This window comes from Phyllobates terribilis, unplaced genomic scaffold, assembly GCF_046119375.1.
Source record: "Phyllobates terribilis strain yellow unplaced genomic scaffold, ASM4611937v1 Scaffold_6547__1_contigs__length_43717, whole genome shotgun sequence".
NCBI lineage: Eukaryota > Metazoa > Chordata > Amphibia > Anura > Dendrobatidae > Phyllobates > Phyllobates terribilis.
The window spans coordinates 5,474-28,473 of NW_027369290.1; the positions used below are offsets into that span (position 1 = coordinate 5,474).

At 38.4% G+C, this 23,000-nt stretch overlaps 1 pseudogene; it reads right to left on the minus strand.

Moving 5' to 3' along the window:
* Nucleotides 1-368: 368 nt before the first annotated feature.
* On the minus strand, nt 369-4,645 carry LOC141251080 (uncharacterized; annotated as a pseudogene).
* Nucleotides 4,646-23,000: the final 18,355 nt, after the last annotated feature.

Consider the following 23,000-nt stretch of genomic DNA (forward strand, 5'->3'; position numbering starts at 1 on the left):
CTCAGAGAGGCTCATCTCCTATGATCATCTAACGCTCTTTTATTATCTTCATTCATCCTCAAAATTATTTCGCACACCTATTATTATGATTATGCTAATCATTTAATTGTTATTGTTGCAATCCTCTTTTAAGCTTGCACTAATTGAAGATTAGAAGGCCAATGTCAAAAAAAATATCTTTTTCAAATATGAGTTACATTACAATTTTATTTGTTCTTTGTAAAAAAAAGGGGATCCCGTTAATTTTGAATATTTAGTGCAACATGGCGAAGAACTCCCTGAAAGTAATGATGAAAGCAGATTCCCCTAATGACCTTTGATCATGTCAGCCATATATACACAGTATGCAATGATGATAAGTGGGTAAGCTAATTGTTTCCATTTGACCCGGCTACAAGTTTGGTGTAAAGGCGGTGCCTGCGCTCACGCGCGTACACGACCCATAAGATGAGGGAGAACATAACTCCGGCGGAGACCATGAGCAGGCCGACATAGATCCAGTGCGTGTACTTTCTGAGTCCAGGGCAGTAAACTCTGGTGATGTCACTGAACGCACTCCGTACGAAGCTGCAGTCGGCTAAGTTGAGCAAGAAAGGGGTGTACGTGTAGAGCCCGTAGCTCACGTTTGTAGCCTTCACCAATTGCTGGTAGTGGCTTGGTTTCAGCCGTCCTGCCGTCCTGCAGATTGTGTTGTCAGCTGAGACTTGGCATACGTAACTCCTCCACCTCTACTGCATTGCTGTAGTCAACTTCTCCTGGGGAGCAACCGCGCTCAGTCAAATCAGAATTGTAGGGATGACAGAGCAGAGGGACGAGAGGGCCCGATTGGTTGTAGTAGAAAGAGCCTCCCTTTGGAGGGATGTTGGCGTTCGAGATATTTTGAAGGGCGCTGTCAACAAGAATTATGAGCTGACGGTTTATGTCCTTTGATTGCTGCAAGATGTCCTGTGACGTTGCATTGTCAACGCATGGGAGAATGTCGTCTAACGCAGTCTGGGCTGTTGGCTGCTCAACCCATTGCTCCATTGCAACACAGGTGTCACCCACCACACTGAATAAATATTCAAATAGGCTTTATTACCAAACAGAACAATAACTTAGTGCACCAGGTAACATAATGCTTACTTGTGTAGAACAAGGAAAACTCCACAGAGAATAAATGTTGCAGTTACTAGAACCCATCCAAGGGTCACCAAGCTGCATGAACTCATCAATTTTATGGTGCAATTTGGCAAGTGAACAGATGGGATTATATGATGCTAAGTTAGAACTTACGTGTATACAAGACATTGTACTCCAAAAATGGAAAGCACTGCAGTGCAGTCAATGAGGAGCAAGGTTATTCAACAAAAGATGGTTCATTACTTAAGAGATCAAAATTACTTACAGAACCCGATGAAAGCCAGAACAAGCATAACTGTAGAAATAACAATGAGTGCTGTCCGCCTGCATCACATCAGAGTACAGATAAAGCAACGGTTTAACCAGTGAAAAATGACATGAATTGAGCTCCGTAGATGTTCACTTACACAATGTTGAGGGCTCTCTGGATTTTTCTGGAATTGTCATGGGTTTTAGTAGAAAGAGTTGCAGAAGATGAATCAACCTTTGATTGAATCTTATTAATCTTGTTCACAATATCTTCCGGCAGAGTCAACTGATCTACACCTATTGTTTTGGCTGAATCAAGATAGGAGGATACAGAGGTGAGGTTCTTGGCTGTCGCATCAGCCTGGCCAACTACATAATCCATGGTAATTCCGGTACTTCTGTGAAACTTAGCTTGACCGGTGTAAAGAAAAGCACATCCTGTACTGCAATAATATACGTTATTTTGGCTATCAGTAGACCATCATCAAAAACACAGTGCAGAAAACAAGTCTTGAAAAGGAAAGTAGTGAAATCAGAGGTGTTATTACATTGCTGCTATGGTGAAAAAGAGCAAGAGAATAAGAGAGAAAGCATAGCAGGTCCGAGAATAGCCATAAGTCTGCTTTCGACAACAGGAGAAGTATAGGCATGTGCAACACAGCGTTATCCCGAAGCTCAAAAACCATACTGCAGCAATGACGAAAAATGGGGCAGCAGTATACCCCACAGACTGCAAATAGAAAGAATTAGGCACATGAAAATGGTTATCTTGAGCCAAAATATATGCCCACAAAAACATAGTATAGTGAATATATAAAAAACTGCTTTGTTTACAGAGAACAGACTTGAAAGTCAGCAGAAAAAAATGGGCAATATGTATTAATTAAAATGATGATAAGAATTTGGGAAAAAGTCAGCACAAGAGCTGCAACTTCCATGAATATACTTGTATAAATTTTAATAACCAATCACCATCAAATATGGACAGCATTACTTAATCCTTATCGTTATTCTACAAAAGCTGATGTTGAAGGCAAAAAGAAAGAAAAAAATGCATACAGAAAAGAGATATTCCCAGGGAGTTAACCAATTCCACAGATAAGTTAAAAGATATAAAACAGGCAATCAAGAACCAAAAGATTGCAACAAATAAACATAGGACAATTTTTGGTCAAACACTAACCAGATTCATGTATTTGCTTACCCAACATCTCTAACTTCCTATTTTATTTTGACTTTGTGAACAGAAACCCGATCATAACAGCCAAAGATAAAGCCTCTTGGGTAATTGCAAAGCAAATTGCACAAAGAAGTACTAAAACCGGAACAACACAAGAATACAAGCAGCATCAAACCAAGCAATCCTTGCATCGTAAACCAGAAGTCAGTCTTTAAACTCAATCTGGTAAATAGAATGGTAAATATCTGAAAGAAAACAACATTTTAGCAGAAAGAGAGGGAGAAAGAGAGCTAACAGTCCAGTAATGGTAATTACTGATATTCCAACCGCCTGAATAGCGTTTAAAGTTATCAGTGGGGTCTCTTCTGTAAGTGCTCTTCCCCGCCAACACGAACGACGAATTATCCCCTTCAACTTCCGCTATCCGCCTTCGACCGCCATTATTCAAACAATCTACGCAGACACACAACGATCGATCATCGATTTATTACAAGGAAACAGAATCGCGAAAGAGGAAGGAAGAACGTACCTGAAGAATTAACGATTTGTAGCGAGTGATCATCTGAGGCGGCGGCAGTGGAAGGTAACATGAAGAAAAATGCAGCGAGGAAGAAGAAGCTAAGGAGAGTAAATTTGGCGTAGGAAGATGGAGATGAAGTAGGCCAAGTCATAGTGTGATGGAGAAGCTTCGCTGCTTCGTTTGTCCGAATTTGGAGAAGAACAAGAATCTATGGGAGCAACAGAGAATGTATATAAACCATAGATACAAATTTGGAGAAGCAACGAATTCTTTTTGTAGGAAGAATGGATTAATAGTTTAATAATCGAGTTTTATTACTCCTTCCGTCGCCTTTGTAATTAATGTTTAATAAATTGTACAGGTTTAATACAAATAAAAAGGAGGTATAGAGTATTAAATGTTATGTATTATAAAAAAATTAATCCAAATTTATAACTTTTTGTTAAAATTAATAATATAAATTATATAATTAGTTTGATATTAATTAATCCAATAAAATATATTTTAATAGAGTCATATAATCATGATTTAAAATTATAATTGGAGATTCAAAATTTATCAGTTTAAATGCACCATCACATAATATATTTATTGTCTTCAACCACAACGTTATCCATCATCACAAAACTCAAATTTATTAAAAAGGGGAATTTAGTGCTTGGTCTTGATGTCTTAAGATCCTAAATTTATTGAAAATGAACATGTTGAACATGCATTTGATTTTAATAAGTCAACAACAGAAATTGGAGGTGTTTTTCTTTAGAGAAATTTTTTTAAAACCACCCCTTATTTGGGCCATTTTTCAAAAATCACCCCTTATATCATTAATTATTTTAAACCACCCCTTATATATATTTCGTTACCAATGCAGCACCATTTGCTTCTGTCGTTAGAAAATCCATCCAAACCTGTGTTTTTACCGTTGTACCCCTAAAAAAATTTGAAAATCACAATTATTATCAGGTTGCATGTTACGTTAACCGGTTAAACACAATTCCCCTCCTCCTTCCCCAATTTCTTCCCCAATTCAACTTCCATTGTTAGGGTTCTTCATCAACAAATTCTCCCAATTCAGCCTCAAATCAGCGTTAATTGGTAAGCAATTTTTAGGGGTTTTGTTTAATCTCCTCCTTCGATCCATTTCCCTCCTTCAATTCATCTTTGATCTAGACGACATCACCTTCGTTGGCCATTATAAGAAGGCAATTGGATATTTTTCAATGATTCAATTGTCCGAAAATCTACCAACAAGTACACATTTTCGACTGTCTTGAAAGCATGTGTCGGTTTGCTGGATTTAAGAAAGGGAAAGGAAGTTCTTGCTGTAACAAATCTACTGGGGCTGGGTTCCGATGTTCTAGTGTGCAATTCTCTGATTGATATGTATTGTAAATGCGGTGACATAACCCATGCTCGTAAACTGTTCGACAGAATGTCAAACAGAGATGTCGCATCAGGACAGCAATGATCTCTGGGTACTGCAATATCTCAATGCTCGATGAATCAATGGCATTGTTTGACAGGATGAAGTTGGATGGGGTACAACCCAATGATTTCACTTGGAATGCAATCATATCAGGATATGCTCGCAGCGGAGATTGTGATCAAGCACTCCAGATCTTTATACAGGGTTTATACAGGTTAATAAAGCAGATAAAGCAGTTAAATCGTTCAAGAATATGATAGCTAATGGCATCAGACCCAATCGGGTCACTGTAACAGGGCTTCTTCCAGCTTGCGAGTTAGTGGGTTCAATCCAAACGGTTAGAGAAATACGCAGTTTGATCTACAAACTAAATCTGGAGATAAATGTATACATAGCAGGCGCTTTGATCGACGCTTATTCCAAATGCGGGAGCATAAAATACGCTGATAATATATTCGAACAAACTCAAATAAAAAACACTCATATGTGGAATGCGTTGATCGGATACCACGCAAGGCACGGTCTTGTTGACTCAGCAGTACATTTGTTTGATCAGATGCAGAGAAATGGTTTTAAACCCAATCAAGTGACCTTGGTTTACGTGCTCTCTGCATGCAGCCATGGAGGTTTACGTGCTCTCTGAGTGCAGCCATGGAGGTTTAGTTAAACCCAATGAAGGAAGATTACGGTGTAGAGGCTAACAAAGAACACTATGCATGTGGTATTGATCTTCTATGCAGAGCTGGGAGAATGGAAGATGCTTATGAGCTGGTGATTAAGGGTGCGTTCGTTTAGCCTATTTAAGTGATTGAAGTACTCACTTAAGTGAGTTATTCAATCACCCTGATTGAACTAGCTTCAACTAGTTGACGAAATCGCGTCGGGATCCATGGTGATTGAAGGTGATTGAAGACAAGCTATTTCAATCAATTTTGATCAACCAAGGATACATGGTTGAAGGTGTTTCAACCAGTTTGATTGAACTGGTTGTGTCGAAGTTGCCCCTCAAACATATCCATCTTCTGAACTGCATCCTTCTTCGTCCATTTTCGTCCATCTTCTGAACTGCGTCGATGAATAATAGCACCACACGATCCAACTGAGACGATTGGAGAATCTGGTTAACCAACAACAATTGGTTAACGAAAGTGGATGACCAGCACCAATTCAAGCTTGAACAACACGAATCGGCTAATCGAAGAGCAAGGGAAGCGATTCGAGTCATGATTGTTGAAGTGGGATGAAAATCAAGCATCAAGAGACGCACGATAACGTGATACTGATAAAAGGATCGAGGAATTGGTAGAAAAGGTTATCAATGGGCAGAACAACATAGATCAACGATTTGAATCACTGGAGGGGATGGTGCGGAATGTCTTACGACAACTAGATCCGGATCCATCGAGTTCTTCCGAGAGAACGCTGTCAGGAGGGACTCAAATTCCACCAAGAATGAATTCAGCTCTGGAAGTTGCAAATCTTGCTCCGAATCTTGGATATCGCAGAGGAATTCCAGAGCAGGGTCGGAACGGATCATCACCAGGAGAAAATCGCAGAGATTTTGCAAATTGTAATCAGTCTTGCAGAGGTAATTTTCGCCTACCTAAAATCAAATTTCCTTATTTTGATGGCAAGAAGCCGCGCAGCTGGGTGCAAAAGTGTGAGAAATACTTCCGAGTTTTTGCGATGGGAGAGGAACAGATGGTAGAGATTTCACTGATGTATTTGCAAGATCGAGCGAATGTTTGGGCTCAGGGATACGTACTGCAAAATCCAAGAACGAATTGAGGTGAGTTCAACAAAGCATTGTGCATTCGATTTGGAGAACGACAAGGGTCAGAAGTGGTGGAGGAGTTCAACAACTTAGCACAAGGCGTGGACATTGAAGACTACACTGAGAAATTTGAGGATCTCAAGGCATATAGGCTAGCTTACAATCCGAGTTTACCAGAGGGATACTTTGTATCTAGCTACATAAGTGGTCTAAAAGAGGAGATCAAATCCTTGGTGAAATTGAGTCATCCGAAAACTCTAGCCTCAACATATGAACATGCCAGATTGCACCATGACACAGTGCAGGCTATTCTCAAACTTAGTAAGGCATCAACATCTTGGGAAGAGGGGAATTCACAGTCCTCCAACCAGCCTTACAAAACATCAGTACCATTCAATAGACCTCCACTCCGAACCCCCAATAACACATCTCTGACAACAAATTCTGTCAAAAGCCAGCAAAGTGCACCCTTGAATCAATTTTCTGAGTTCAAAAATTCGAGTAACCCTAAAAATCAATTCTATGGAAAATTATAGTAATAACATAGAAGTCCAAGGGTAATTTTGGAAAGTGAAATGTTATTTCAACTATTTTCAATCAAATGCTTACCGAACGCGTTTTCGTGTTTCAACTGCTTCAATCACCTAGTATAAACTCTTATTTCAACTACTAGTTTATTTTTACCCAACTCATTTCAACTACTTCAATTCCCTATTTCAACTTCAACTGACTTCAATTTCAATCATACCGAACGCAGCCTAAAGCGGCGTTAGTAGAAGGATCTAAATCTGCTCTTGGAGATTTCTTTAATGGTTGCCAAATCCATGGAAGAAGGGATCTTGCTCTTGGAGCCTTCTGAAGCTTGCCAACCTCAAAACCTTGTCAAGTATGCTGAGAGTTGCATGTACAGCCCTACATACCGTAGTTACAGATAAAAAACTCTCTGTATCAAGAAATGCAAGTTTAATGCTTAAACGGAAGTACTATAAGATGTTTTTCCTTGTAGCAGAGTGTTGTATTGTATTGATCAAACTTTTCAATTAATTATCATAATCACACTTTCCGAAATATTAATTTCGATCTTGGAATTTGGCTATGAATTACTGGAAAACATCTTTTTCCATAAACAACAAAAGTAAGAGTGACTATTTTTACAGGTAACAACAACAATTATCTTAAACAGCACACTTCCTGAGATCAAAAGTTGGGAGAACATAACTATATGTCTTTTCAAGAAGCTTCCTCCAACAACAATTATCTTATACGCTGTGCTCTGAGGTTATTTCCACATTGGTGTGCTTTCTACTATAGTTAGTCTTCTTCCACAACTCTCTGATAACAAGAAAAACACATACACACACCAGCTGATCAGTCAACTGGAGAATAGAAATGAACAAGTTTAAGACTGAAATGAAGCACTTACCAAGGTTAATATGATGCTTAAAGCACCAGACAACGCTTCACCTTCCTTGAATGGATTATCATCTGATGGATCCATTAGAACACATGTTTTCGGTGGCGACATACACCACGCCGGTGAAGCACTAAACACAGGGTTTAACATGGAGCTTGAGTATTTCAGACGCATGTTTGGTGAAGCTTCTTTATAAGGCCACTGATTTTTCCACAGTATTAAAATAAGAAGGGAAAACAGCAGCACTGGAGTTTAACGTTTGTAAGGCCAGTGATTTAGACATAGATTGAGCTTTTGAGGCTGTTGTTTTCGGTCTTGGTAGAGGAGTAAGTGCAAACAATTGTTTGCCCATTTCGACTGTACAATCCGTAGCACGCCATGACACAAGTGGTGAGGGAGATATGAAGAACTCTGTTTTGCTTGCCTCTGGACTTTGAACTTCATGATTATCAACACAATCCATTTTAGTTTGCTGCTTTTTTTTACTTGAATATGCCTTCTGAAGCTTGGGAGTCCATGGCTGCAACCAGACGAAGAGATTCAGACTGTACTAATCATTATATTATGGCAATGAAGATTCACCAGCTGGAATTCATTGAGCGAACCTTTAGAGAGGTAAGCATCTCTGATAAAACACGGTTAAATGAATCGATTCCTTGTTTTTCAGTTTCATCAGCTTTGACTACTCGCACGACAAGTTCATCAATCTGCAGTCACAATCAACTCGAATTAGACCCTTTAGAGATATTAGAATCGTCAATCCTTCTTACAAACAGTAGTAAGTCAATGAGCAAAGATATCACCTCATAAAGAATCAAGACTGATGCACAATTAAAACGAAACCCTAAACCCTAAATTGCAGTTCTCATGTCCGAGGAAAAATTGACGAAACTGGGGAAGAAATTGGGGAAGGAGGAGGGGAATTGTGTTTAACCGGTTAACGTAACATGCAACCTGGTAAAAATTGTGATTTTCAAAATTTTTTAGGGGTACAACGGTAAAAACACAGGTTTGGATGGATTTTCTAACGGCTGAAGCAAAAGGGTGCTGCATTGGTAACGGAATATATATAAGGGGTGGTTTAAAACAATTAGTGATATAAGGGGTGGTTTTTTAAAAAATGGCCCAAATAAGGGGTGGTTTTAAAAAAAATTCTCTTTTCTTTATGATCTAAATGAGTCAGCACCACAATTATTAAGAAGATCAACAACAAACAGAGCACACACAACCATGGATAGTCATCGTTAGCAATGAGCAGAGGATGCATATTCTGTTATGGCTTCTTAATAGAGCAACTGAGGGTCATTTACAAAGGGGGGCAATTGTAATTGCCTCAGAAGAGTTCAATGTCACACCAAGATGCATTAGCAAGTTATGGAACAAAACAAATAGGCAAAGGTAACTGGATAGAGGTACAATGTCACTACCACTTTTTCATAATTTAGGTAGAAAAAGAATTTAAGTGGAAACTAAGGATATCACAACATTGCATATGAGGATAAAACATGCATACGAGATTTAGCAACCAAACTAAATATTTCAAATAGCACAATTCATCGAATGATTCAGAGGTGAACAATCAAACCTCACACAAATCCATTATACCCAAGCTTGAATGAAGTCAATAAAAAGGTAAGGTTATCATGGATTTTAGGGTTGCTTCAAGACAGTACACAAAAAACAAAGACAAATTATCATCCAAATTTTTGATTTTGCTCACTTGGATGAAGAGTAGTTTTATCGGAGCAAAAAATCACATAGATGTTACCTAGCACAAGTGATGTGACCTCACCTACCATGACAGTTGTAGAGGAGGAGGAGGCTATGAGTCTTAGATCTACAGGTCCGATTACTAGAGCCCGAGCCAAATCTATTCAAGCTACGACTCAACCATTAGTGACCAGACTCATTTGAGGACAAGGACGTCCAACTATAGATGATGGATCTATTCTGTGCTTAGTTACGATTGGGATGTCTCCTCATCCAGCAGAGATCCACGAGTCTACATATTAGGTTATTTATCACATTATTTATTATTTTCTACAAGATATTTCATTTCTTTCTTTATTTGTTTAAGCTAGAATAAGGGCTTTGTTTCACCATATATGGGCCGGCTCTTGGGGGATAGAATAGGCATTGTTTCCTTTTTCTTTCTATTAAACCCTAGTTGTAAACAATTGCACGTTCATGTAGAATTTCCAAATTGAATTGTTGAGACGTTATTTTCTCCTCTTTGATCTACCAACATCACCAGTAAAGGCATAGTTGAGCTTGCTCCTTTGTCTTTCAAATCAAACCCTAAGACTACACCAACTCCCTCCATCATCACCATTAGCCTCCAACCCTAGTTCACCCAAAAACCGTTGATTGTCATCTTTTTCTCCCCGTTCATTTCATCGCTCAATTCAGGTTCTTTTCGAGTAGCTTCCTCGTCACCATTAAGCCAAGGAGACAAGTCTCCCTACTACAAATTCATGATGATTAATTTGGACAATTTGAGACCTTTACACGAGTAAGGTCAGATCAACTAGGAGAGCAATGCAAATACAGATATGCTAGTTCAAGCAAATTCATATCCAAAATTATGTTCACAATAGTGGTTGCTAGACCAAGGTTTAATACATAGGGGATATGTACATTTGATGGAAATCAGGTATTTTTCCGTTCACTTACTGTGAGTCAGCCAAGAGAAAAAAAAAAGCAAAGACAATGGTACTATAATTACCAAGACTATAGATTCAGTCAACCAGGAGGTAACAAGGAGCATGCTTATAAATATGATAGTTCCAGCAATCAAAGCTAAGTGGATAGCAAAAGGGGGACATAAGGTAATATTTATTCAATAGGACAATGCAAAGCTTACATAAGTCAAGAACATCTTGAGTGGCAGCATGTATACCAATAAGATAGATTTATATTTATCCTAATTCAACCACCCCCAAACAGCTATGATCTAAACATTTTAGACCTATGACTTTTTAGATGTATTCAATCATTTATGCATAAGAAAATGCCAAAAAAATATTGACTAGATGATGCAAGTTGTCTATGATGCACTTAGGAGCTAGACCCAAAGACTCTAAGTCATGTATGGATCTCACTACAATATATGATGAATGAGATACGAAAAGTAAAGGGATGGGGGCAAATGGTAGCATACAAGCAAAGATCAAAGCCCATGCATGGGTAGTGCAACAAGTATGGAACATAGTTCATAGAACCACAACTTAAAATCAAGCACAAGATGGACAATCAACTCAAGAAACACAAGATGAAGATACACAAGACTAATCTTTTTCATTAGAAGACAACCAATATATTTATAAGGTTCAAATATATTGCCTATCTTGTAATAGTGGGAGAATTTTGGAGATCTTTGTTATGTGAACACTAGGGACGTATTTTGCGGATATTACTTGTCATATTTTGCATAATGGACATGTAATTTCAATACTACAGTTTGTTTATATCACATAACAAATCATATTAGAGGATGCAAAGTACTTATACAAATAGACTAATCTCATACATCCTCAATCATCATTGAAATTGATCTCTAGTAATCAACCATGATATAACAAGGGTCACCTGAGTCATAAATAAGTGGCATCCCAAGAAAATCAAGGTTAAAAACAACATTGAAATCAATTTCTCAACATTTTAGACTCATCATTGATCAACGAAGACAAATTGACTAATCTCATATGTCCCCAAGCATCAAGAATTCCATCCTCAGAACAAGGATCACCTGAGTCATAAGTGACTAGCATCCCAAGAAAATTCATGGTTAAAAACATCCTTAGTAATCAACCTTAATAGAACAAGGATGACCTGAGTCATTAATGACTAGCATCCTAAGAAAAATCAAGGTCAAAAACATGATTAAAATGGAACTCTCTCAAACTAAAAAACTTATCATAGATCAACAATTACAAATAGACTAATCTCAGATATCTCAACGTCAAACACAAAATTGAAAACATCATGGGATAATTCATATCAACATCTCAGAATGATTTCAAGGGGACAATTTATAGGGAACAATTAATATGTTCAATAACAACATATCTTTGGACACCATGCATGGTAAACAAGAGCTATAAAGCGAAACAGAGGAATTTCAAGGGGATAATATAGGCTAATCACAAGTTTGGCCCATGCAAGTGACATAGGGGACAATACATTCAACACACAAGCTAGACAAATAAGCAAAGCAATGTCAATCAGCCTTTTAATCAGTCACAACCGACATCAACAACACCTTATACAAATGCATCCAAGCAAGTTATAATGATCGGTCACACTCGACAACAACAATGCATTAATCAAACATGAAAGAAATGTATCATGAATCAGTCACAGTAAAAAACAAAACAAGACAATTTTGGCATGAATCGGTCACTGCCGATAAAGAAAAGGGACAAATTTTAGAAATTGATGGGACATAACTTCACTTACGGCATCATCACTTGTACCGGAAGCACAAAAACTTTATCTGTAGCTTGAATTGCATATCTGACATTACCAAGTGCAATCTCAAAAGCATGTATGCCTTCTTTATAATCACGAGCAACGTCGGCGTCGAAGGCAGTGAGGGCGACGAAAGACTCATCGGAAAGATGAACTTCTCTCCACTGGAGGTTGCTCTCGCACTTCGATCGGCGACATGCAGGGATAGTGAACATCGCCATGACGCCAATCGTCCATCCCATAAGAGAAAGAGTAGGAATCGCCAGATGCGACAACAACATCAAGATGAAGAGTTGTCATTCCCGAAAACAATTCAGGATCCAAGTCCAACATCAAGTAATCAGAAGATGAAAAGACGAGAAGGCAGACTACCAGATATAGGGTTTGGGAAATGAAGATTGGAACCCCCACACCCAAAAAGTCAAGCCAAGAACTCAATCAAAGGGACAAATGAAGTAAGAATAGAGCAAAATGAAGCCCAAAACTCAGGTTTTAAGATGAACTAAGAGTTTGGGACGAGAAATAAAGATCCAGGGTTTCTCAATTCATAAATTAAAGGGACAGATCAAGAGGCTTGCATGGAGATGAAGAGGAGGACAAGTCAAGCTCGAAATCTTTCTGGTTTGAGCTTTGATTCAAAGAAAATGAAAAGATAGATCTAGGGTTTACAAAAAGAGGCGGTGAAGTTAGAGAGAAAATATTGAGAGCGATTGTGAGGTTAGAAATAAATCTGGTGAGAGAGAGAATATGGGTGAGTTTTATTCCAAAAAATGAGCGTTGTGAGTAATGAATGGAGTTAGGTGAGTAGAGAGAGAAAGGGATAGAATGTGGGTTTAACATCTCATGAGAGTGTTTTTTAAAATTATTTCAACCCAAAATGGAGGGAAAAAAATCAAAATAGGAACCATTTTTTGCGACACCACAAATGGTAAATAGGAACTATAAAGCGAGACAGATGAAGTATAATCCGGAATAAGTCAAGAGGCATGGGATCCCTCCATTATTTGGGGTGGGAGTGAAGGATATTGGAAGATCAATCTCATCGGTTGGGATGAAATTATCAAACAAAAGACTCAGGGTTGTATTAATTTGTTCCTTGCAGTTAAGTTTGGGTGACGTTTTTTTAGGAGCTTGAACTGCTTGTGGGACATGGTTCTCCGCACTAAATACATTCGAGCTACGAGTGACTATTACTCATATCTCCACCATTTGGCGGAGTATCTATAGAGGAATAAAGCTCGTCATTGTTTCCAGCGCTATATGGAATCTGGGAAACGAGAAGACTATCAGATTTTGGGTCAACAAGTGGCTTGGTGATTTCAGATTGGAGGACATCAACTCCGTTTCTATCTAGGATTCGTGAAGGGCCACTACTGTCAGTGAATGGTGGAGGGATGATGTACGAAGGAACTGGGGCCTTTTGTAGAATTTGTTGTCGGCTAGTGTCATGCTCAAACTTACGACAACTATGGTTACTATGGATGATACTTCGCTGACGCTATCGGTTGAGGCCTCACTCAAGACAATAATTTTCCCGTCTCTTTAGGTTATTCTCTGATCCATGGTAGCTCTGACTCAAGGGATGTCAAGTTGTACACCACTATCTAGAAGTTGGACGTGCTTGAGCGGGTTCGACTCTTCACTTGGTTTGCTTTGAGGGGCTGCTGATAGCATGCATTTTAGTCTAGTTTAGGTCATGTTTATTTCGTCTTAGTAGAGTCATTTTGTGTCTTTTTAGTCTTGTTTTATCTTATCTTCTTAGTTTCCTTCGTAGAGTCGGTGTCTACTCTTTTGTTTGATGATTACAGGTGATTTGGAGGCATTCTATTGGAGATCATGAGCGTGCACGGAAAGGTGATCGAACAAGGAGAGTAGCAAGGAAAGAACCAAGCAAAGAAGGGGGCCAAAGGAAGGACGAGACAAGCCATCGCAAAGTGAAGATGAGGAGGGAGCATCAGAGGGATACTCGGCATGTGCCACGGCCGAGTATCTGGCCGAGTAAACCCACCAGAGCCACCAGAGAACTACTCGGCCCGTTACACGGCCGAGTATCGGCCTGAGTAGCCGGTCCCCCTTCCGAAAATGGTCAATTTGCCTTGAACTCTTTGACTTCTAGGGGGTTACTTTTGGGGAGGACCTTTAGAGTAACTTTAGAGTAGAATAAAAGGGGGGGTTTTGAGAGCTTGTTTTGGGGGAAGCAATCCATCTATCATCTCTCTCAATCTCTCCATTGTTAATTTCAAGATCTAGTTTTTGCTATTTTGTGAAGATTGTTGAAGGCTTTTCAAGAATTGGTGTTCTAAGTTCTAGATCGAATCAAGTATATCTCTTATTCTCTTATATATTTATGAATCTCTTTATTCTTATGGAGTTTTTTTTATTTATTATCTCATTATGCATAGCTAGATCCATTGTTCTAGGATTAGGGTGATCCCAACAATGAATTGATAGATTATCTTCTTATGTTTGTCTTTCAAAGCATGGAATCTTGTTTGATTTAATTTTAGGGTTCTTATTGAGGTTGAGATTATCAATTAGAATTTTTATTAGGTTGAGTCTGGAAGGAGATACCTATAGATTTCAATTAGACACGGTATGAGTCTGAAAGGAGATTGCTTGTGTTGGATTTCCTAGAATTGAACCCGAATAAACTTGTTTGTTCTTGTGGAGATATAAGTAATCATAGAAACCTAGGTTAGGTTGGACTTAATTGAGCACGAAAGTGGATGTTAACCCGGTCTAGTTCTAGTTTCTAAGCGCCTATTAGTCTTTGCTTGATTAACTTTGCACGAAAGTGATTGTTGGTTGGAGTTTAGATATGTCTACTATTGTCTGAAAGGAATTGGTAGATACATTAGATTGCTTACCATCAAACGAGTCCATGCTAATCTTTGATAAACACATCTTGTAATCTATTAAGGAGTTGTTGTGGTGATCCTTGATCCTAGATATTTCCCATCCATATATTTTTCCGAAGTTGTGTTTTCCTAGTTTTCGTAGCATAATTACCAAATCCCCTTATTACTTAGCTTACTAGTTTGGTTGCAAAAGATACTACTTTGTCCTCGTGAGAACGACACTTGAAAAGCCTTCAACATTCTTCACAAAATAGCAAAAACTAGATCTTGAAATTAACAATGGAGAGATTGAGAGAGATGATAGATGGATTGCTTCCCCCAAAACAAGCTCTCAAACCCCCCTTTTATTCTACTCTAAAGGTACTCTAAAGGTCCTCCCCAAAAGTAACCCCCTAGAAGTCAAAGATTTCAAGGCAAATTGACCATTTTCGGAAGGGGGACCGGCTACTCGGGCCGATACTCGGCCGTGTAACGGGCCGAGTAGTTCTCTGGTGGCTCTGGTGGGTTTACTCGGCCAGATACTCGGCCGTGGCACAGGACGAGTATCCCTCTGATGCTCCCTCCTCATCTTCACTTTGCGATGGCTTGTCTCGTCCTTCCTTTGGCCCCCTTCTTTGCTTGGTTCTTTCCTTGCTACTCTCCTTGTTCGATCACCTTTCCGTGCACGCTCATGATCTCCAATAGAATGCCTCCAAATCACCTGTAATCATCAAACAAAAGAGTAGACACCGACTCTATGAAGGAAACTAAGAAGATAAGATAAAACAAGACTAGAAAGACATAAAACGACTCTACTAAGACGAAATAAACATGACCTAAACTAGACTAAAATGAATGCTATCAAATTCCCCCAAGCTTGAACCTTGCTTGTCCCAAGCAAGCACATGTCAACGAATCCAAGTAATATACAAAAGAGGTATCTATCCAAGTGACATACGATCGATAACAACGAAAGATCAAACAGAAAACAAATCCCTTCCTAGCATGCTTCTCCATCAATGACAATAATCTATTAGTTCCTCAACTCTAGATCTCACCGGATTAATAGAACATGTCACTCTCACTCATATATGTAGGTATGTGTTTCACTCAATGTTATAACTCAACTTTGAATATTAACTACCATAAGCTTGCAACCAAATTTAGATCTCCACTGCTAGGTAGAATGCAAAACACAATCATGAGACATACAAGGGGTTGTAATGGGGCCAAGGTACTCTATAAGGCATGGATGAAATTTTTGGCCATGTGGTGCAAAATCTAGGAGATATGAACTTCATATGAAAACAACACCAACTCAATTGATATTACAATAAGCACAAATACACAACCCAACCCAAGATCTATCAAATTGTTTATTTGTTGCTCCTTTTCTTCTCTTTCACTTATTTCTCTTTTTTTTTCTCTTTTTTTTGTAACGAAAAAGAAGGGAGCAAATTGGATATAAACATCAAGATAATACTCTATAATCAAACATCGTTAACCACCTCATCATCTACCATTCCCCCAAGCTTGTCTCGCAACCACACCAAGTAAATAGAAGTTCAATCCCCTAGATAGGTAGGATATAAATATAGGCTCGGATTACTTTTGTGGAGCTAACAAAGACAGGCTATAAGGCTCAAAGGGCTACAAGAGAAGGATATCATCAAGGGTAGTCAAGGATAATATGGGCTCATAAAAATATAATGTCTCAATCAAATGTGATGCATTTTAAGTCCTATATGCAGTCTCAAAGAGATTTAGAAGCAAGTTCTAGAGATAACAAACAAAGAGAGTTCACTCATGAGAAATAAGAGGACTTTGCAAATGTAGTCCAAGAAAGGAAAACAAGCTCACTAGGACAATTGTCTAGAGTTTCGGTTCTAATATATCTTAATCGAAGTCCACATGCTTATGTCAATGTCAAAAGTGTGATCAATCATATCATCATCATAATGCAATTGTAATATTGACAACTAAAGCATATTAAAAGGATTCACAGTCAATGCACCATTATAAGAACTCACAAAGGAACATGCAGGGGAAACGTGATAACCGACACACAAAAAAAATCAAAAAAACAAACGAAAAATGCAATTCTAAACAATCTACATGCAAAGGATTCCCATCCATATATAAAAACTCACAAAGGATTCCCATCCATATATTTTTCTGAAGTTGTGTTTTCAATTTGCCTTGAACTCTTTGACTTCTAGGGGGTTACTTTTGGGGAGGACCTTTAGAGTACCTTTAGAGTAGAATAAAAGGGGGTTTGGGGGGAAGCAATCCATCTATCATCTCTCTCAATCTCTCCATTGTTAATTTCAAGATCTAGTTTTTGCTATTTTGTGAAGATTGTTGAAGGCTTTTCAAGAATTGGTGTTCTAAGTTCTAGATCGAATCAAGTATATCTCTTATCTCTTCTAGATTTATGAATCTCTTTATTCTTATGGAGTTTTTTATTGATTATCTCATTATGCATAGCTAGATCCATTGTTCTAGGATTGGGGTGATCCCAACAATGAATTGATAGATTATCTTCTTGTCTTTGTCTTTGAAAGCATGGAATCTTGTTTGATTTAATTTTAGGGTTCTTATTGAGGTTGAGATTATCAATTAGAATTTCTATTAGGTTGAGTCTGAAGGGCCACTACTGTCAGTGAATGGTGGAGGGATGATGTACAACGGAACTGGGGCCTTTTGTAGAATTTGTTGTCGGCTAGTGTCATGATCAAACTTACGACAACTATGGTTACTATGGATGATACTTCGCTGACGCTATCGGTTGAGGCCTCACTCAAGACAATAATTTTCCCGTCTCTTTAGGTTATTCTCTGATCCATGGTAGCTCTGACTCAAGGGATGTCAAGTTGTACACCACTACCTAGAAGTTGGACGTGCTTGAGCGGGTTCAACTCTTCACTTGGTTTGCTTTGAGGGGCTGCCTTCTTACTAATGATGAGAGGTGGCGATGAGATATGATATGAGCATCGATGGTTTATGCCCGATTTGCGGAAAGGATGTCGAGACTATGCTCCACCTCATGCATGATTGTCTGGTCACTATGGAGGTCTGTAGCCAACTGAGACTCACCCTCTCCCATCACTGCTCATTTTAGGGTAGAGACTTATGCTGGTTAGTTTAGAAGGAATGTGCTCGCTAGTCATGGTAATCAGTGCAACAAGTGGCCAAGTAATTTTGCTTCCTCCGTGTGGTTTATCTGGAGATGGCGTAACCTTTGAGTCTTAGAGAAGAAAAGCTTTACAAGGAAAAAGTCAACTTTCGTCAATAAATTCGCTGAGGACTATAGAGAGGCCAAGGGTGAGGTGCCCGTTCTAACGAAGCTAAGATAAGGAGAGAGGTGATGATCAGTTAGGAGTTACGAACTCATGTTTGGATTAGGGTTAACACTGAGATGTCCGTTGTGGATGGTAATGTGGCGGCACGAGGTGTTCATCGTGATGATCGCGGTGTTTGGCTTGGTGATGTTGTGCACCTCATTGGTCTATGTTAGGTTTTTTGTGAGGAGTTGTGGGGCATTATCGATGGCCTCAAGCTTGCTTGATATTTGGGGTACATGAGGGTTTGTTTAGAAACATATTTGATGCTTTCGTTTCTGTTGCTAAACAAACCCGTGGATATTAGTCACTCCCTTTCCAGCCTCCGCTCTTTGGCGCTAGGCTTCTTTCGTAGGGATTGGGTTATCGAATACCGACATGTGTTTTCACGAGGCTAATTCTGTTGTGGATGGATTAGCCTCTTTTTCTTTCCCCTTTCCTATTAGTACTCGTCGTCTGTACATGGCACCTGCTAGAGTGTTGCTCCTTTTGGACGAGGATTTGAGGGGAAGAGCTACTCCCCGTTTTTGTTGTGCAGCCTATTGCACTTTCCTTTATTTATTTAATCGTAAAGACCAATCCCTACAAAAACCGTGCAACACAAACATACAATAGAAAGTATTATATGATTTCAGTAACAAAAATTGCAATCACATGACTTTGTTCAAATTATTTGAGAACTAACCGCTCAGATATTTGGAAAAGACCAATCTAGACTTTGAGAGCAGCCCAAGTTACCGCCTAAATAACTACCAGATCAACTAATCTTGCGCAACGATGTCGTTTAATACAAAGAAAGCAAAAAAAAAACTAAAAACAATTTCGCCACCATGGCGCGGTGTAGGAAAAGTGTACACATACACTAAGTGTATCCAACATGACTCTACACTACCAATAATAAATTACCATGTGTAATTTATGGGAAAAAAAGAAAAAAGAAGTTGAGAAGAAGAAGGATACTACATATATGTACGCTTTTGGATTCCAATTAGAAGAAACAAAATAATACATGTAAATTAAATTTTAATATAGATGTCTATTTCTCACAATTACAGTCTTGAAATAATATAATTAATAATATAATATTATTTAAGATGGTAGGTTAATAGTATATTGCAATAATTTATCCAAAAAATATATATTTGATGATACTGAGACCTAATACCTTATAAACAGCTCGAGTTCAGATGACCTGAATTTGATTTTAATCGGGCTCAGGTTAATTATTGTCAATAAAAATAATAAATTTTATGAGTCATGTTGTGGATCATGTCAAGTTTGGATCAGGTTGACCCAAGAGGTAAAAGTTCCGGTTCTTATGATTTTATAGTTTTTTCTACAAATAAATATTAGTATATTCTATCGACCAATTTTCCTAAATGATTTTTCTAATAAATATATTTATTCATTATAATTACTAAATGAGTAATGAATACTAATAATATTATATTGTATCAACGATTTTTTTTATGACCCACCTTCTAAAAAATCCTAGATATACTACTGGCTTGTATGATATTGAAACAAACCACTAATATCAAATTGTAACATAATTATGAAAAATTAATTGTAAAGTATTTTGAGTTGTTTTTTCCTTTACTTAAAATGGTGTCTAGGTTGATTAGGTTAACAAAATAATAGAATTTATGAGTTGTGTTGCATACGGATACAGAAGGTAGGCTCATTTAGGCCAAATAACCTTAAACAACTAAACGCCTTCGACTAACTACAGTGAAAAGGTCTCCTAACTCGTCCTTGAACGTCATAACAACTTAGATGTTGTATCGGGCCTCAAATTTTCTTAATGGGCCAAAATAGAGAACGTTGGCCCATTTAGTCCAAAATAACCTTAATCAACTAAACGCCTTCGACTAACTACAATGAAAAGGTCTCCTAACTCGTCATTGAACGTTATAACAACTTAGATGTTGTATTTCGCTTCAAATTTTCTTAATGGGCCGAAATAGAGAACGTTGGCCCATTGAGTCCAAAATAACCTTAATCAACTAAACGCCTTTGTCTAACTACAAAGATAAGGTCTCTTAACTCGTCCTTGACACTTATAACAACTTAGATGTTGTATTGGACCTCAATTTTTCCTAATGGGCCGAAATAGAGAACGTTGGCCCATTTAGTCCAAAATAACCTTAATCAACTAAACGCCTTCGACTAACTACAATGAAAAGGTCTCCTAACTCGTCATTGAACGTTATAACAACTTAGATGTTGTATCGGGCCTCAAATTTCCTCTATGGGCCGAAATAGAGAACGTTGGCCCATTTAGTCCAAAATAACCTTAATCAACTAAACGCATTCGACTAACTACAGTGAAAAGGTCTCCTAACTCGTCCTTGAACGTCATAAACAACTTAGATGTTGTATCGGGCCTCAAATTTTCTTAATGGGCCGAAATAGAGAACATTGGCCCATTTAGTCCAAAATAACCTTAATCAACTAAACGCCTTCGACTAACTACAATGAAAAGGTCTCCTAACTCGTCCTTGAACGTCATAACAACTTAGATGTTGTATCGGGTCTCAGTTTTTCTTAATGGGCCAAAATAGAGAACGTTGGCCCATTTAGTCCAAAATAACCTTAATCAACTAAACCCCTTCGACTAACTACAGTGAAAAGGTCTCCTAACTCGTCCTTGAACGTCATAACAACTTAGATGTTGTATTGGGCCTCAAATTTTCTCTATGGGCCGAAATAGAGAACGTTGGCCCATTTAGTCCAAAATAACCTTAACCAACTAAACGCCATCGACTAACTACAATGAAAAAGTCTCCTAACTCGTCCTTGAACGCCATAACAACTTAGATGTTGTATCGGGCCTCGAATTTTCTTAATGGGCTAAAATAGAGAACGTTGGCTCATTTAGTCCAAAATAACCTTAATCAACTAAACGCCTTCGACTAACTATAGTGAAAAGGTCTCCTAACTCGTCCTTGAACGTCATAACAACTTAGATGTTGTATCGGGTCTCAGATTTTCTTAATGGGTCGAAATAGAGAACGTTGGCCCATTTAGTCCAAAAATAACCTTAATCAACTAAACGCCTTCGACTAACTATAGTGAAAAGGTCTCCTAACTCTTCCTTGAACGTCATAACAACTTAGATGTTGTATCAAGCCTCAAATTTTCTTAATGGCCGAAATAGAGAACGTTGGCCCATTTAGTCCAAAATAACCTTAATCAACTAAACGCCTTCGACTAACTACAGTGAAAAGGTCTCCTAACTCGCCCTTGAACGTCATAACAACTTAGATGTTGTATCGGGCCTCAAATTTTCTTAATGGGCCGAAATAGAGAACGTTGGCCCATTTAGTCCAAAATAACCTTAATCAACTAAACGCCTTCGACTAACTACAATGAAAAGGTATCCTAACTCGTCATTGAACGTTATAACAACTTAGATGTTGTATCGGGCCTCAAATTTTCTCTATGTGCCGAAATAGAGAACGTTGGCCCATTTAGTCCAAAATAACCTTAATCAACTAAACGCCTTCGACTAACTACAGTGAAAAGGTCTCCTAACTCGTCCTTGAATGTCATAAACAACTTAGATGTTGTATCGGGCCTCAAATTCTCTTAATGGGCCAAAATAGAGAACGTTGGCCCATTTAGTCCAAAATAACCTTAATCAACTAAACGCCTTCGACTAACTACAGTGAAAAGGTCTCCTAACTCGTCCTTGAACGTCATAACAACTTAGATGTTGTATCGGGCCTCAATTTTTCTTAATGGGCCAAAATAGAGAACGTTGGCCCATTTAGTCCAAAATAACCTTAATCAACTAAACCCCTTCGACTAACTACAGTGAAAAGGTCTCTTAACTCGTCCTTGAACGTCATAACAACTTAGATGTTGTATTGGGCCTCAAATTTTCTCTATGGGCCGAAATAGAAAATGTTGGCCCATTTAGTCCAAAATAACCTTAACCAACTAAACGCCATCGACTAACTACAATGAAAAAGTCTCCTAACTCGTCCTTGAACGCCATAACAACTTAGATGTTGTATCGGGCCTCGAATTTTCTTAATGGGCCGAAATAGAGAACGTTGGCCCATTTAGTCCAAAATAACCTTAATCAACTAAACGCCTTCGACTAACTATAGTGAAAAGGTCTCCTAACTCGTCCTTGAACGTCATAACAACTTAGATGTTGTATCGGGCCTCAGATTTTCTTAATGGGTCGAAATAGAGAACGTTGACCCATTTAGTCCAAAATAACCTTAATCAACTAAACGCCTTCAACTAACTACAGTGAAAAGGTCTCCTAACTCGTCCTTGAACGTCATAACAACTTAGATGTTGTATCAAGCCTCAAATTTTCTTAATGGGCCGAAATAGAGAACGTTGGCCCATTTAGTCCAAAATAACCTTAATCAACTAAACGCCTTCGTCTAACTACAAAGATAAGGTCTCCTAACTCGTCCTTGAACCTCATAACAACTTAGATGTTGTATCGGGCCTCAAATTTTCTTAATGGGCCGAAATAGAGAACGTTGGCCCATTTAGTCCAAAATAACCTTAATCAACTAAACGTCTTCGACTAACTACAGTGAAAAGGTCTCCTAACTCGTCCTTGAACGTCATAACAACTTAGATGTTGTATCGGGCCTCAAATTTTCTTAATGGGCCGAAATAGAGAACGTTGGCCCATT